This window comes from Saccoglossus kowalevskii, chromosome 1 (genome assembly GCF_978046115.1).
Source record: "Saccoglossus kowalevskii chromosome 1, keSacKowa6.1, whole genome shotgun sequence".
NCBI classification, from domain to species: Eukaryota; Metazoa; Hemichordata; class Enteropneusta; family Harrimaniidae; genus Saccoglossus; species Saccoglossus kowalevskii.
In genome coordinates, this window is record NC_140641.1 from 41,829,208 (window position 1) to 41,848,467 (window position 19,260).

Genomic DNA, 19,260 nt, shown 5'->3' on the forward strand with positions numbered 1-19,260 from the left:
AATAGAACCAGTGCACTTACAATGTGTGGATCAATAGAACCAGTACATTTACAATGCATGGATCAATAGAACCAGTACACTTACAATGCATGGATCAATAGAACCAGTACACTTACAATGCATGGATCAATAGAACCAGTGCACTTACAATGTGTGGATCAATAGAACCAGCACACTTACAATGCATGGATCAATAGAACCAGCACAATTACAATGCATGGATCAATAGAACCAGTACACTTACAATGCATGGATCAGTAGAACCAGTACACTTACAATGCATGGATCAATAGAACCAGTACACTTACAATGCATGGATCAATAGAACCAGTACACTTACAATGCATGGATCAATAGAACCAGTACACTTACAATGCATGGATCAATAGAACCAGTACACTTACAATGCATGGATCAATAGAACCAGTACACTTACAATGTGTGGATCAATAGAACCAGCACAATCACAATGCATGGATCAATAGAACCAGTACACTTACAATGCATGGATCAATAGAACCAGTACACTTACAATGTGTGGATCAATAGAACCAGTACACTTACAATGCATGGATCAATAGAACAAGTGCACTTACAATGTGTGGATCAATGGAACAGTACACTTACAATGCATGGATCAGTAGAACCAGCACACTTACAATGCATGGATCAGTAGAACCAGTACATTTACAATGCATGGATCAATAGAACCAGAAAACTTACAATGCATGCATCAATAGAACCAGTACACTTACAATGTGTGGATCAATAGAACCAGTAAACTTACAATGTGTGGATCAAAAGAACCAGTACACTTACAATGCATGGATCAATAGAACCAGTGCACTTACAATGCATGGATCAGTAGAACCAGTACACTTACAATGTGTGGATCAATAGAACAAGTACACTTACAATGTGTGGATCAATAGAACCAGTACACTTACAATGCATGAATCAATAGAACCAGTACACTTACATTGCATGGATCAATAGAACCAGTGCACTTACAATGTGTGGATCAATAGAACCAGTACACTTACAATGCATGGATCAGTAAAACCAGCAAACTTACAATGCATGGATCAATGGAACCAGCACACTTACAATGCATGGATCAGTAGAACCAGTACACTTACAATGCATGGATCAATAGAACCAGTACACTTACAATGCATGGATCAATAGAACCAGTACACTTACAATGCATGGATCAATAGAACCAGTACACTTACAATGCATGGATCAATAGAACCAGTACACTTACAATGCATGGATCAATAGAACCAGTACACTTACAATGTGTGGATCAATAGAACCAGCACAATCACAATGCATGGATCAATAGAACCAGTACACTTACAATGCATGGATCAATAGAACCAGTACACTTACAATGCATGGATCAATAGAATCAGTACACTTACAATGCATGGACAATAGAACCAGTACACTTACAATGCATGGATCAATAGAACCAGTGCACTTACAATGTGTGGATCAGTATAACCAGTACATTTACAATGCATGGATCAATAGAACCAGTACACTTACAATGCATGGATCAATAGAACCAGTACACTTACAATGTGTGGATCAATAGAACCAGCACACTTACAATGTGTAGATCAAAAGAACCAGTACACTTACAATGTGTGGATCAATAGAACCAGTACACTTACAATGTGTGGATCAATAGAACCAGTGCACTTACAATGTGTGGATCAATAGAACAAGTACACTTACAATGTGTGGATCAATAGAACCAGCACAATTACAATGCATGGATCAATAGAACCAGTACACTTACAATGCATGGATCAATAGAACCAGTACACTTACAATGCATGGATCAATAGAACCAGTACACTTACAATGTGTGGATCAATAGAACCAGCACAATCACAATGCATGGATCAATAGAACCAGTACACTTACAATGCATGGATCAATAGAACCAGTACACTTACAATGTGTGGATCAATAGAACCAGTACACTTACAATGCATGGATCAATAGAACAAGTGCACTTACAATGTGTGGATCAATAGAACAGTACACTTACAATGCATAGATCAGTAGAACCAGCACACTTACAATGCATGGATCAGTAGAACCAGTACATTTACAATGGATGGATCAATAGAACCAGAAAACTTACAATGCATGCATCAATAGAACCAGTACACTTACAATGTGTGGATCAATAGAACCAGTAAACTTACAATGTGTGGATCAATAGAACCAGCACAATTACAATGCATGGATCAATAGAACCAGTACAATTACAATGCATGGATCAATAGAACCAGTACATTTACAATGCATGGATCAATAGAACCAATACACTTGCAATGCATAAATCAATAGAACCAGTGCACTTACAATGTGTGGATCAATAGAACCAGTACACTTACAATGTGTGGATCAATAGAACCAGCACAATTACAATGCATGGATCAGTAGAACAAGCACAATTACAATGCATGGATCAATAGAACCAGTACACATACAATGCATGGATCAATAGAACCAGTGCACTTACAATGTGTGGATCAATAGAACCAGTACATTTACAATGCATGGATCAATAGAACCAGTACACTTACAATGCATGGATCAATAGAACCAGTACACTTACAATGCATGGATCAATAGAACCAGTGCACTTACAATGTGTGGATCAATAGAACCAGCACACTTACAATGCATGGATCAATAGAACCAGCACAATTACAATGCATGGATCAATAGAACCAGTACACTTACAATGCATGGATCAGTAGAACCAGTACACTTACAATGCATGGATCAATAGAACCAGTACACTTACAATGCATGGATCAATAGAACCAGTACACTTACAATGCATGGATCAATAGAACCAGTACACTTACAATGCATGGATCAATAGAACCAGTACACTTACAATGCATGGATCAATAGAACCAGTACACTTACAATGTGTGGATCAATAGAACCAGCACAATCACAATGCATGGATCAATAGAACCAGTACACTTACAATGCATGGATCAATAGAACCAGTACACTTACAATGTGTGGATCAATAGAACCAGTACACTTACAATGCATGGATCAATAGAACAAGTGCACTTACAATGTGTGGATCAATGGAACAGTACACTTACAATGCATGGATCAGTAGAACCAGCACACTTACAATGCATGGATCAGTAGAACCAGTACATTTACAATGCATGGATCAATAGAACCAGAAAACTTACAATGCATGCATCAATAGAACCAGTACACTTACAATGTGTGGATCAATAGAACCAGTAAACTTACAATGTGTGGATCAAAAGAACCAGTACACTTACAATGCATGGATCAATAGAACCAGTGCACTTACAATGCATGGATCAGTAGAACCAGTACACTTACAATGTGTGGATCAATAGAACAAGTACACTTACAATGTGTGGATCAATAGAACCAGTACACTTACAATGCATGAATCAATAGAACCAGTACACTTACATTGCATGGATCAATAGAACCAGTGCACTTACAATGTGTGGATCAATAGAACCAGTACACTTACAATGCATGGATCAGTAAAACCAGCAAACTTACAATGCATGGATCAATGGAACCAGCACACTTACAATGCATGGATCAGTAGAACCAGTACACTTACAATGCATGGATCAATAGAACCAGTACACTTACAATGCATGGATCAATAGAACCAGTACACTTACAATGCATGGATCAATAGAACCAGTACACATACAATGCATGGATCAATAGAACCAGTACACTTACAATGCATGGATCAATAGAACCAGTACACATACAATGCATGGATCAATAGAACCAGTGCACTTACAATGTGTGGATCAATAGAACCAGTACACTTACAATGTGTGGATCAATAGAACCAGTGCACTTACAATGTGTGGATCAATAGAACCAGTACACTTACAATGTGTGGATCAATAGAACCAGTGCACTTACAATGTGTGGATCAATAGAACAAGTACACTTACAATGTGTGGATCAATAGAACCAGCACAATTACAAAGCATGGATCAATAGAACCAGTACACTTACAATGCATGGATCAATAGAACCAGTACACTTACAATGCATGGATATATAGAACCAGTACACTTACAATGTGTGGATCAATAGAACCAGCACAATCACAATGCATGGATCAATAGAACCAGTACACTTACAATGCATGGATCAATAGAACCAGTACACTTACAATGTGTGGATCAATAGAACCAGTACACTTACAATGCATGGATCAATAGAACAAGTGCACTTACAATGTGTGGATCAATGGAACAGTACACTTACAATGCATGGATCAGTAGAACCAGCACACTTACAATGCATGGATCAGTAGAACCAGTACATTTACAATGCATGGATCAATAGAACCAGAAAACTTACAATGCATGCATCAATAGAACCAGTACACTTACAATGCATGGATCAATAGAACCAGTGCACTTACAATGCATGGATCAGTAGAACCAGTACACTTACAATGTGTGGATCAATAGAACAAGTACACTTACAATGTGTGGATCAATAGAACCAGTAAACTTACAATGTGTGGATCAAAAGAACCAGTACACTTACAATGCATGGATCAATAGAACCAGTGCACTTACAATGCATGGATCAGTAGAACCAGTACACTTACAATGTGTGGATCAATAGAACAAGTACACTTACAATGTGTGGATCAATAGAACCAGTACACTTACAATGTGTGGATCAATAGAACCAGTACACTTACATTGCATGGATCAATAGAACCAGTGCACTTACAATGTGTGGATAAATAGAACCAGTACACTTACAATGCATGGATCAGTAAAACCAGCACACTTACAATGCATGGATCAATGGAACCAGCACACTTACAATGCATGGATCAGTAGAACCAGTACACTTACAATGCATGGATCAATAGAACCAGTACACTTACAATGCATGGATCAATAGAACCAGTACACTTACAATGCATGGATCAATAGAACCAGTACACTTACAATGCATGGATCAATAGAACCAGTACACTTACAATGCATGGATCAATAGAACCAGTACACTTACAATGCATGGATCAATAGAACCAGTGCACTTACAATGTGTGGATCAATAGAACCAGTACACTTACAATGTGTGGATCAATAGAACCAGTGCACTTACAATGTGTGGATCAATAGAACAAGTACACTTACAATGTGTGGATCAATAGAACCAGCACAATTACAATGCATGGATCAATAGAACCAGTACACTTACAATGCATGGATCAATAGAACCAGTACACTTACAATGCATGGATCAATAGAACCAGTACACTTACAATGTGTGGATCAATAGAACCAGCACAATCACAATGCATGGATCAATAGAACCAGTACACTTACAATGCATGGATCAATAGAACCAGTACACTTACAATGTGTGGATCAATAGAACCAGTACACTTACAATGCATGGATCAATAGAACAAGTGCACTTACAATGCATGGATCAATAGAACAGTACACTTACAATGCATGGATCAATAGAACAAGTGCACTTACAATGTGTGGATCAATAGAACAGTACACTTACAATGCATGGATCAGTAGAACCAGCACACTTACAATGCATGGATCAGTAGAACCAGTACATTTACAATGCATGGATCAATAGAACCAGAAAACTTACAATGCATGCATCAATAGAACCAGTACACTTACAATGTGTGGATCAATAGAACCAGTAAACTTACATTGTGTGGATCAAAAGAACCAGTACACTTACAATGCATGGATCAGTAGAACCAGTGCACTTACAATGCATGGATCAGTAGAACCAGTACACTTACAATGTGTGGATCAATAGAACAAGTACACTTACAATGTCTGGATCAATAGAACCAGTACACTTACAATGCATGGATCAATAGAACCAGTACACTTACATTGCATGGATCAATAGAACCAGTGCACTTACAATGTGTGGATCAATAGAACCAGTACACTTACAATGCATGGATCAGTAAAACCAGCACACTTACAATGCATGGATCAATGGAACCACCAGCACACTTACAATGCATGGATCAGTAGAACCAGTACAATTACAATGCATGGATCAGTAGAACCAGCACACTTACAATGCATGGATCAGTAGAACCAGTACACTTACAATGCATGGATCAATATAACCAGTACACTTACAATGTGTGGATCAATAGAACCAGTACACTTACAATGCATGGATCAATAGAACCAGTACACTTACAATGCATGGATCAATAGAACCAGTACACTTACAATGTGTGGATCAATAGAACCAGCACACTTAAAATGCATGGATCAATAGAACCAGTACAATTACAATGCATGGATCAATAGAACCAGTACACTTACAATGCATGGATCAGTAGAACCAGTACACTTACAATGCATGGATCAATAGAACCAGTACACTTACAATGCATGGATCAATAGAACCAGTACACTTACAATGCATGGATCAATAGAACCAGCACACTTACAATGCATGGATCAATAGAACCAGCACAATTACAATGCATGGATCAATAGAACCAGTACACTTACAATGCAAGGATCAGTAGAACCAGTACACTTACAATGCATGGATCAATAGAACCAGTACACTTACAATGCATGGATCAATAGAACCAGTACACTTACAATGCATGGATCAATAGAACCAGTACACTTACAATGCATGGATCAGTAGAACCAGTACACTTACAATGCATGGATCAATAGAACCAGTACACTTACAATGCATGGATCAATAGAACCAGTGCACTTACAATGTGTGGATCAATAGAACCAGTACAATCACAATGCATGGATCAATAGAACCAGTACACTTACAATGCATGGATCAATAGAACCAGTACACTTACAATGTGTGGATCAATAGAACCAGTACACTTACAATGCATGGATCAATAGAACCAGTACACTTACAATGCATGGATCAATAGAACCAGTGCACTTACAATGTGTGGATCAGTAGAACCAGTACATTTACAATGCATGGATCAATAGAACCAGTACACTTACAATGCATGGATCAATAAAACCAGTACACTTACAATGTGTGGATCAATAGAACCAGTAAACTTACAATGTGTGGATCAAAAGAACCAGTACACTTACAATGTGTGGATCAATAGAACCAGTACACTTACAATGTGTGGATCAATAGAACCAGTGCACTTACAATGCATGGATCAATAGAACCAGTACACTTACAATGTGTGGATCAAAAGAACCAGTACACTTACAATGCATGGATCAATAGAACCAGCACAATTACAATGCATGGATCAATAGAACCAGTACACTTACAATGCATGGATCAATAGAACCAGTACACTTACAATGCATGGATCAATAGAACCAGTGCACTTACAATGTGTGGATCAATAGAACCAGTACACTTACAATGTGTGGATCAATAGAACCAGTACACTTACAATGAGTGGATCAATAGAACCAGTGCACTTACAATGTGTGGATCAATAGAACCAGCACACTTACAATGTGTGGATCAATAGAACCAGCACAATTACAATGCATGGATCAATAGAACCAGAGCACTTACAATGTGTGGATCAATAGAACCAGTACACTTACAATGCATGGATCAATAGAACCAGTGCACTTACAATGTGTGGATCAATAGAACCAGTACACTTATAATGTGTGGATCAATAGAACCAGTGCACTTACAATGTGTGGATCAATAGAACCAGTGCACTTACAATGTGTGGATCAATAGAACCAGTACACTTACAATGTGTGGATCAGTAGAACCAGCACATTCACAATGCATGGATCAATAGAACCAGTACACTTACAATGCATGGATCAATAGAACCAGTACACTTACAATGTGTGGATCAGTAGAACCAGCACAATTACAATGCATGGATCAATAGAACCAGTACATGTACAATGCATGGATCAATAGAACCAGTACACTTACAATGCATGGATCAATAGAACCAGTGCACTTACAATGTGTGGATCAATAGAACCAGCACAATTACAATGCATGGATCAATAGAACCAGTACAATTACAATGCATGGATCAATAGAACCAGTACATTCACAATGCATGGATCAATAGAACCAGTACACTTACAATGCATGGATCAATAGAACCAGTGCACTTACAATGAGTGGATCAATAGAACCAGTACACTTACAATGTGTGGATCAATAGAACCAGCACAATTACAATGCATGGATCAGTAGAACCAGTACACTTACAATGCATGGATCAATAGAACCAGTACACTTACAATGCATGGATCAATAGAACCAGTGCACTTACACTGTGTGGATCAATAGAACCAGCACAATTACAATGCATGGATCAATAGAACCAGTACACTTACAATGTGTGGATCAGTAGAACCAGCACATTCACAATGCATGGATCAATAGAACCAGTGCACTTACAATGTGTGGATCAATAGAAACAGCACACTTACAATGTGTGGATCAATAGAACCAGCACAATTACAATGCATGGATCAATAGAACCAGTACACTTACAATGTGTGGATCAATAGAACCAGCACAATTACAATGCATGGATCAATAGAACCAGTACACATACAATGCATGGATCAATAGAACCAGTGCACTTACAATGTGTGGATCAATAGAACCAGCACACTTACAATGTGTGGATCAATAGAACCAGCACAATTACAATGCATGGATCAATAGAACCAGTACACTTACAATGTGTGGATCAATAGAACCAGCACAATTACAATGCATGGATCAATAGAACCAGTACACATACAATGCATGGATCAATAGAACCAGTGCACTTACAATGTGTGGATCAATAGAACCAGCACACTTACAATGTGTGGATCAATAGAACCAGCACAATTACAATGCATGGATCAATAGAACCAGTACAATTACAATGCATGGATCAATAGAACCAGTACATTCACAATGCATGGATCAATAGAACCAGTACACTTACAATGCATGGATCAATAGAACCAGTGCACTTACAATGAGTGGATCAATAGAACCAGTACACTTACAATGTGTGGATCAATAGAACCAGCACAATTACAATGCATGGATCAATAGAACCAGTACACTTACAATGTGTGGATCAGTAGAACCAGCACATTCACAATGCATGGATCAATAGAACCAGTGCACTTACAATGTGTGGATCAATAGAACCAGCACAATTACAATGCATGGATCAATAGAACCATCACAATTACAATGCATGGATCAATAGAACCAGTACACTTACAATGTGTGGATCAATAGAACCAGCACAATTACAATGCATGGATCAATAGAACCAGTACACATACAATGCATGGATCAATAGAACCAGTGCACTTACAATGTGTGGATCAATAGAACCAGCACACTTACAATGTGTGGATCAATAGAACCAGCACAATTACAATGCATGGATCAATAGAACCAGTACACTTACAATGTGTGGATCAATAGAACCAGCACAATTACAATGCATGGATCAATAGAACCAGTACACATACAATGCATGGATCAATAGAACCAGTGCACTTACAATGTGTGGATCAATAGAACCAGCACACTTACAATGTGTGGATCAATAGAACCAGCACAATTACAATGCATGGATCAATAGAACCAGTACAATTACAATGCATGGATCAATAGAACCAGTACATTCACAATGCATGGATCAATAGAACCAGTACACTTACAATGTATGGATCAATAGAACCAGTGCACTTACAATGAGTGGATCAATAGAACCAGTACACTTACAATGTGTGGATCAATAGAACCAGCACAATTACAATGCATGGATCAGTAGAACCAGTACACTTACAATGCATGGATCAATAGAACCAGCACATTCACAATGCATGGATCAATAGAACCAGTGCACTTACAATGTGTGGATCAATAGAACCAGTACACATACAATGCATGGATCAATAGAACCAGTGCACTTACAATGTGTGGATCAATAGAACCAGCACACTTACAATGTGTGGATCAATAGAACCAGCACAATTACAATGCATGGATCAATAGAACCAGTACACTTACAATGTGTGGATCAATAGAACCAGCACAATTACAATGCATGGATCAATAGAACCAGTACACATACAATGCATGGATCAATAGAACCAGCACAATTACAATGCATGGATCAATAGAACCAGTACACTTACAATGTGTGGATCAATAGACCCAGCACAATTACAATGCATGGATCAATACACTTACAATGTGTGGATCAATAGAACCAGCACAATTACAATGCATGGATCAGTAGAACCAGTACACTTACAATGCATGGATCAATAGAACAGTGCACTTACAATGTGTGGATCAATAGAACCAGCACATTCACAATGCATGGATCAATAGAACCAGTACACTTACAATGCATGGATCAATAGAACCAGTGCACTTACAATGTGTGGATCAATAGAACCAGTACACATACAATGCATGGATCAATAGAACCAGTGCACTTACAATGTGTGGATCAATAGAACCAGCACACTTACAATGTGTGGATCAATAGAACCAGCACAATTACAATGCATGGATCAATAGAACCAGTACACTTACAATGTGTGGATCAATAGAACCAGCACAATTACAATGCATGGATCAATAGAACCAGTACACATACAATGCATGGATCAATAGAACCAGCACAATTACAATGCATGGATCAATAGAACCAGTACACTTACAATGTGTGGATCAATAGAACCAGCACAATTACAATGCATGGATCAATACACTTACAATGTGTGGATCAATAGAACCAGCACAATTACAATGCATGGATCAGTAGAACCAGTACACTTACAATGCATGGATCAATAGAACAGTGCACTTACAATGTGTGGATCAATAGAACCAGCACATTCACAATGCATGGATCAATAGAACCAGTACACTTACAATGCATGGATCAATAGAACCAGTGCACTTACAATGTGTGGATCAATAGAACCAGCACAATTACAATGCATGGATCAATAGAACCAGTACACATACAATGCATGGATCAATAGAACCAGTGCACTTACAATGTGTGGATCAATAGAACCAGTACATTTACAATGCATGGATCAATAGAACCAGTACACTTACAATGCATGGATCAATAGAACCAGTACACTTACAATGCATGGATCAATAGAACCAGTGCACTTACAATGTGTGGATCAATAGAACCAGCACACTTACAATGCATGGATCAATAGAACCAGCACAATTACAATGCATGGATCAATAGAACCAGTACACTTACAATGCATGGATCAGTAGAACCAGTACACTTACAATGCATGGATCAATAGAACCAGTACACTTACAATGCATGGATCAATAGAACAAGTACACTTACAATGCATGGATCAGTAGAACCAGTACACTTACAATGCATGGATTAATAGAACCAGTACACTTACAATGCATGGATCAATAGAACCAGTGCACTTACAATGTGTGGATCAATAGAACCAGTACACTTACAATGTGTGGATCAATAGAACCAGCACAATTACAATGCATGGATCAATAGAACCAGTACACTTACAATGCATGGATCAATAGAACCAGTACACTTCCAATGCATGGATCAATAGAACCAGTACACTAACAATGTGTGGATCAATAGAACCAGCACAATCACAATGCATGGATCAATAGAACCAGTACACTTACAATGTGTGGATCAATAGAACCAGTACACTTACAATGCATGGATCAATAGAACCAGTACACTTACAATGCATGGGTCAATAGAACCAGTGCACTTACAATGTGTGGATCAATAGAACAGTACACTTACAATGCATGGATCAGTAGAACCAGCACACTTACAATGCATGGATCAGTAGAACCAGTACATTTACAATGCATGGATCAATAGAACCAGTACACTTACAATGCATGGATCAATAGAACCAGTACACTTACAATGTGTGAATCAATAGAACCAGTAAACTTACAATGTGTGGATCAAAAGAACCAGTACACTTACAATGTGTGGATCAATAGAACCAGTACACTTACAATGTGTGGATCAATAGAACCAGTGCACTTACAATGCCTGGATCAATAGAACCAGTACACTTACAATGTGTGGATCAATAGAACCAGTACACTTACAATGCATGGATCAATAAAACCAGCACAATTACAATGCATGGATCAATAGAACCAGTACACTTACAATGCATGGATCAATAGAACCAGTACACTTACAATGCACGGATCAATAGAACCAGTGCACTTACAATGTGTGGATCAATAGAACCAGTACACTTACAATGCATGGATCAATAGAACCAGTGCACTTACAATGTGTGGATCAATAGAACCAGTGCACTTACAATGTGTGGATCAATAGAACCAGTGCACTTACAATGTGTGGATCAATAGAACCAGTGCACTTACAATGTGTGGATCAATAAAACCAGCACAATTACAATGCATGGATCAATAGAACCAGTGCACTTACAATGTGTGGATCAATAGAACCAGTACACTTACAATGCATGGATCAATAGAACCAGTGCACTTACAATGTGTGGATCAATAGAACCAGTACACTTACAATGTGTGGATCAATAGAACCAGTGCACTTACAATGTGTGGATCAATAGAACCAGTACACTTACAATGTGTGGATCAGTAGAACCAGCACATTCACAATGCATGGATCAATAGAACCAGTACACTTACAATGCATGGATCAATAGAACCAGTACACTTACAATGTATGGATCAATAGAACCAGTACACTTACAATGTGTGGATCAGTAGAACCAGCACAATTACAATGCATGGATCAATAGAACCAGTACATTTACAATGCATGGATCAATAGAACCAGTACACTTACAATGCATGGATCAATAGAACCAGTGCACTTACAATGTGTGGATCAATAGAACCAGCACAATTACAATGCATGGATCAATAGAACCAGTACAATTACAATGCATGGATCAATAGAACCAGTACATTCACAATGCATGGATCAATAGAACCAGTACACTTACAATGCATGGATCAATAGAACCAGTGCACTTACAATGTGTGGATCAATAGAACCAGTACACTTACAATGCGTTGATCAATAGAACCAGCACAATTACAATGCATGGATCAGTAGAACCAGTACACTTACAATGCATGGATCAATAGAACCAGTACACTTACAATGCATGGATCAACAGAACCAGTGCACTTACAATGTGTGGATCAATAGAACCAGCACAATTACAATGCATGGATCAATAGAACCAGTACACTTACAATGTGTGGATCAGTAGAACCAGCACATTCACAATGCATGGATCAATAGAACCAGTGCACTTACAATGTGTGGATCAATAGAACCAGCACACTTACAATGTGTGGATCAATAGAACCAGCACAATTACAATGCATGGATCAATAGAACCAGTACACTTACAATGTGTGGATCAGTAGAACCAGCACATTCACAATGCATGAATCAATAGAACCAGTACACTTACAATGCATGGATCAATAGAACCAGTGCACTTACAATGTGTAGATCAATAGAACCAGCACACTTACAATGCATGGATCAATAGAACCAGTACACATACAATGCATGGATCAATAGAACCAGTGCACTTACAATGTGTGGATCAATAAAACCAGTACATTTACAATGCATGGATCAATAGAACCAGTACATTCACAATGCATGGATCAGTAGAACCAGTACACTTACAATGCATGGATCAATAGAACCAGTACACTTACAATGTGTGGATCAATAGAACCAGTACACTTACAATGTGTGGATCAATAGAACCAGTACACTTACAATATGTGGATCAATAGAACCAGTACACTTACAATGTCTGGATCAATAGAACCAGTACACTTACAATGCATGGATCAATAGAACCAGTACATTCACAATGCATGGATCAATAGAACCAGTACACTTACAATGTGCGGATCAATAGAACCACTACACTTACAATGCATGAATCAACAGAACCAGTTCACTTACAATGCATGGATCAATAGAACCAGCACACTCACAATGCCTGGATCAATAGAACAAGTACACTTACAATGCATGGATCAATAGAACCAGTACACTTACAATGCATGGATCAATGGAACCAGCACACTTACAATGCATGAATCAGTAGAACCAGTACAATTACAATGCATGGATCAGTAGAACCAGCACACATACAATGCATGGATCAGTAGAACCAGTACACTTACAATGCATGGATCAATAGAACCAGTACACTTACAATGTGTGGATCAATAGAACCAGTACACTTACAATGCATGGATCAATAGAACCAGTACACTTACAATGCATGGATCAGTAGAACCAGTACATTCACAATGCATGGATCAATAGAACCAGTACACTTACAATGTGTGGATCAATAGAACCACTACACTTACAATGCATGAATCAATAGAACCAGGTCACTTACAATGCATGGATCAATAGAACCAGCACACTCACAATGCCTGGATCAATAGAACAAGTACACTTACAATGCATGGATCAATAGAACCAGTACACTTACAATGCATGGATCAAGAGAACCAGTACACTTACAATGCATGGATCAATAGAACCAGTACACTTACAATGCATAGATCAATAGAACCATTACACTTACAGTGCATGGATCAGTAGAACCAGCACACTTAGAATGCATGGATCAATAGAACCAGTACACTTACAATGCATGGATCAATAAAACCAGTACACTTACAATGCATGGATCAGTAGAACCAGTACACTTACAATGTGTGGATCAATAGAACCAGTACACTTACAATGCATGGATCAGTAGAACCAGCACACTTACAATGCATGGATCAATAGAACCAGTACACTTACAATGCATAGATCAATAGAACCAGTACACTTACAATGCATGGATCAATAGAACCAGTACACTCACAATGCATGGATCAGTAGAACCAGTACACTTACAATGCATGGATCAATAGAACCAGTACACTTACAATGTGTGGATCAATAGAACCAGTACACTTACATCGTGTGGATCAATAGAACCAGTACACTTACAATATGTGGATCAATAGAACCAGTACACTTACAATGTCTGGATCAATAGAACCAGTACACTTACAATGCATGGATCAATAGAACCAGTACATTCACAATGCATGGATCAATAGAACCAGTACACTTACAATGTGCGGATCAATAGAACCACTACACTTACAATGCATGAATCAACAGAACCAGTTCACTTACAATGCATGGATCAATAGAACCAGCACACTCACAATGCCTGGATCAATAGAACAAGTACACTTACAATGCATGGATCAATAGAACCAGTACACTTACAATGCATGGATCAATGGAACCAGCACACTTACAATGCATGAATCAGTAGAACCAGTACAATTACAATGCATGGATCAGTAGAACCAGCACACATACAATGCATGGATCAGTAGAACCAGTACACTTACAATGCATGGATCAATATAACCAGTACACTTACAATGTGTGGATCAATAGAACCAGTACACTTACAATGCATGGATCAATAGAACCAGTACACTTACAATGCATGGATCAGTAGAACCAGTACATTCACAATGCATGGATCAATAGAACCAGTACACTTACAATGTGTGGATCAATAGAACCACTACACTTACAATGCATGAATCAATAGAACCAGGTCACTTACAATGCATGGATCAATAGAACCAGCACACTCACAATGCCTGGATCAATAGAACAAGTACACTTACAATGCATGGATCAATAGAACCAGTACACTTACAATGCATGGATCAAGAGAACCAGTACACTTACAATGCATGGATCAATAGAACCAGTACACTTACAATGCATAGATCAATAGAACCATTACACTTACAGTGCATGGATCAGTAGAACCAGCACACTTAGAATGCATGGATCAATAGAACCAGTACACTTACAATGCATGGATCAATAAAACCAGTACACTTACAATGCATGGATCAGTAGAACCAGTACACTTACAATGTGTGGATCAATAGAACCAGTACACTTACAATGCATGGATCAGTAGAACCAGCACACTTACAATGCATGGATCAATAGAACCAGTACACTTACAATGCATAGATCAATAGAACCAGTACACTTACAATGCATGGATCAATAGAACCAGTACACTCACAATGCATGGATCAATAGAACCAGTGCACTTACAATGTGTGGATCAATAAAACCAGTACATTTACAATGCATGGATCAATAGAACCAGTACATTCACAATGCATGGATCAGTAGAACCAGTACACTTACAATGCATGGATCAATAGAACCAGTACACTTACAATGTGTGGATCAATAGAACCAGTACACTTACAATGTGTGGATCAATAGAACCAGTACACTTACAATATGTGGATCAATAGAACCAGTACACTTACAATGTCTGGATCAATAGAACCAGTACACTTACAATGCATGGATCAATAGAACCAGTACATTCACAATGCATGGATCAATAGAACCAGTACACTTACAATGTGTGGATCAATAGAACCACTACACTTACAATGCATGAATCAATAGAACCAGTTCACTTACAATGCATGGATCAATAGAACCAGCACACTCACAATGCCTGGATCAATAGAACAAGTACACTTACAATGCATGGATCAATAGAACCAGTACACTTACAATGCATGGATCAATGGAACCAGCACACTTACAATGCATGAATCAGTAGAACCAGTACAATTACAATGCATGGATCAGTAGAACCAGCACACATACAATGCATGGATCAGTAGAACCAGTACACTTACAATGCATGGATCAATATAACCAGTACACTTACAATGTGTGGATCAATAGAACCAGTACACTTACAATGCATGGATCAATAGAACCAGTACACTTACAATGCATGGATCAATAGAACCAGTACACTCACAATGCATGGATCAATAGAACCAGTGCACTTACAATGTGTGGATCAATAAAACCAGTACATTTACAATGCATGGATCAATAGAACCAGTACATTCACAATGCATGGATCAGTAGAACCAGTACACTTACAATGCATGGATCAATAGAACCAGTACACTTACAATGTGTGGATCAATAGAACCAGTACACTTACAATGTGTGGATCAATAGAACCAGTACACATACAATATGTGGATCAATAGAACCAGTACACTTACAATGTCTGGATCAATAGAACCAGTACACTTACAATGCATGGATCAATAGAACCAGTACATTCACAATGCATGGATCAATAGAACCAGTACACTTACAATGTGTGGATCAATAGAACCACTACACTTACAATGCATGAATCAATAGAACCAGGTCACTTACAATGCATGGATCAATAGAACCAGCACACTCACAATGCCTGGATCAATAGAACAAGTACACTTACAATGCATGGATCAATAGAACCAGTACACTTACAATGCATGGATCAATGGAACCAGCACACTTACAATGCATGAATCAGTAGAACCAGTACAATTACAATGCATGGATCAGTAGAACCAGCACACATACAATGCATGGATCAGTAGAACCAGTACACTTACAATGCATGGATCAATATAACCAGTACACTTACAATGTGTGGATCAATAGAACCAGTACACTTACAATGCATGGATCAATAGAACCAGTACACTTACAATGCATGGATCAGTAGAACCAGTACATTCACAATGCATGGATCAATAGAACCAGTACACTTACAATGTGTGGATCAATAGAACCACTACACTTACAATGCATGAATCAATAGAACCAGGTCACTTACAATGCATGGATCAATAGAACCAGCACACTCACAATGCCTGGATCAATAGAACAAGTACACTTACAATGCATGGATCAATAGAACCAGTACACTTACAATGCATGGATCAATAGAACCAGTACACTTACAATGCATGGATCAATAGAACCAGTACACTTGCAATGCATAGATCAATAGAACCAGTACACTTACAGTGCATGGATCAGTAGAACCAGCACACTTAGAATGCATGGATCAATAGAACCAGTACACTTACAATGCATGGATCAATAAAACCAGTACACTTACAATGCATGGATCAGTAGAACCAGTACACTTACAATGTGTGGATCAATAGAACCAGTACACTTACAATGCATGGATCAGTAGAACCAGCACACTTACAATACATGGATCAATAGAACCAGTACACTTACAATGCATAGATCAATAGAACCAGTACACTTACAATGCATGGATCAATAGAACCAGTACACTTACAATGCATGGATCAATAGAACCAGTACACTCACAATGCATAGATCAGTAGAACCAGTACACTTACAATGTGTGGATCAATAGAACCAGTACACTCACAATGCATAGATCAGTAGAACCAGTACACTCACAATGCATGGATCAGTAGAACCAGTACACTCACAATGCATGGATCAGTAGAACCAGTACATTTACAATGCATGGATCAATAGAACCAGTACACTTACAATGCATGGATCAGGAGAACCAGCACACTTACAATGCATGGATCAATAGAACCAGCACATTCACAATGCATGAATCAATAGAACCAGCACACTTACAATGCATGCATCAGTACGAACCAGCACACTTACAATGCATGGATCAATAGAACCAGTACACTTACAATGCGTGGATCAGTAGAACCAGCACTTTTACAATGTGTGGATCAAAAGAACCAGTACACTTACAATGCATGGATCAATAGAACCAGCACACTTACAATGCATGGATCAATATAACCAGCACACTTACAATGCATGGATCAATTGAACCAGTACACTTACAATGCCTGGATCAGTAGAACCAGCACACTTACAATGCATGGATCAATAGAACCAGCACACTTACAATGCATGGATCAATAGAACCAGCACACTGACAATGCATGGATCAATAAAACCAGCACACTTACAATGCATGGATCAATAGAACAAGTACACTTACAATGCATGGATCAATAGAACCAGTACACTTACAATGCATGGATCAGTAGAACCAGTACACTTACAATGCATGGATCAATAGAACCAGTACACTTACAATGCATGGATCAGTAGAACCAGTACACTTACAATGCATGGATCAATAGAACCAGTACACTCAC

The 19,260-nt window shown here is 38.3% G+C and overlaps 1 protein-coding gene across 1 annotated transcript in view; it reads right to left on the reverse strand.

Moving 5' to 3' along the window:
• LOC102808847 (uncharacterized) overlaps window positions 1–19,260 on the reverse strand; it is a 70,840-nt gene that overhangs the window by 50,734 nt on the left and 846 nt on the right. The gene's annotated exons all lie outside the window — the stretch shown is intronic.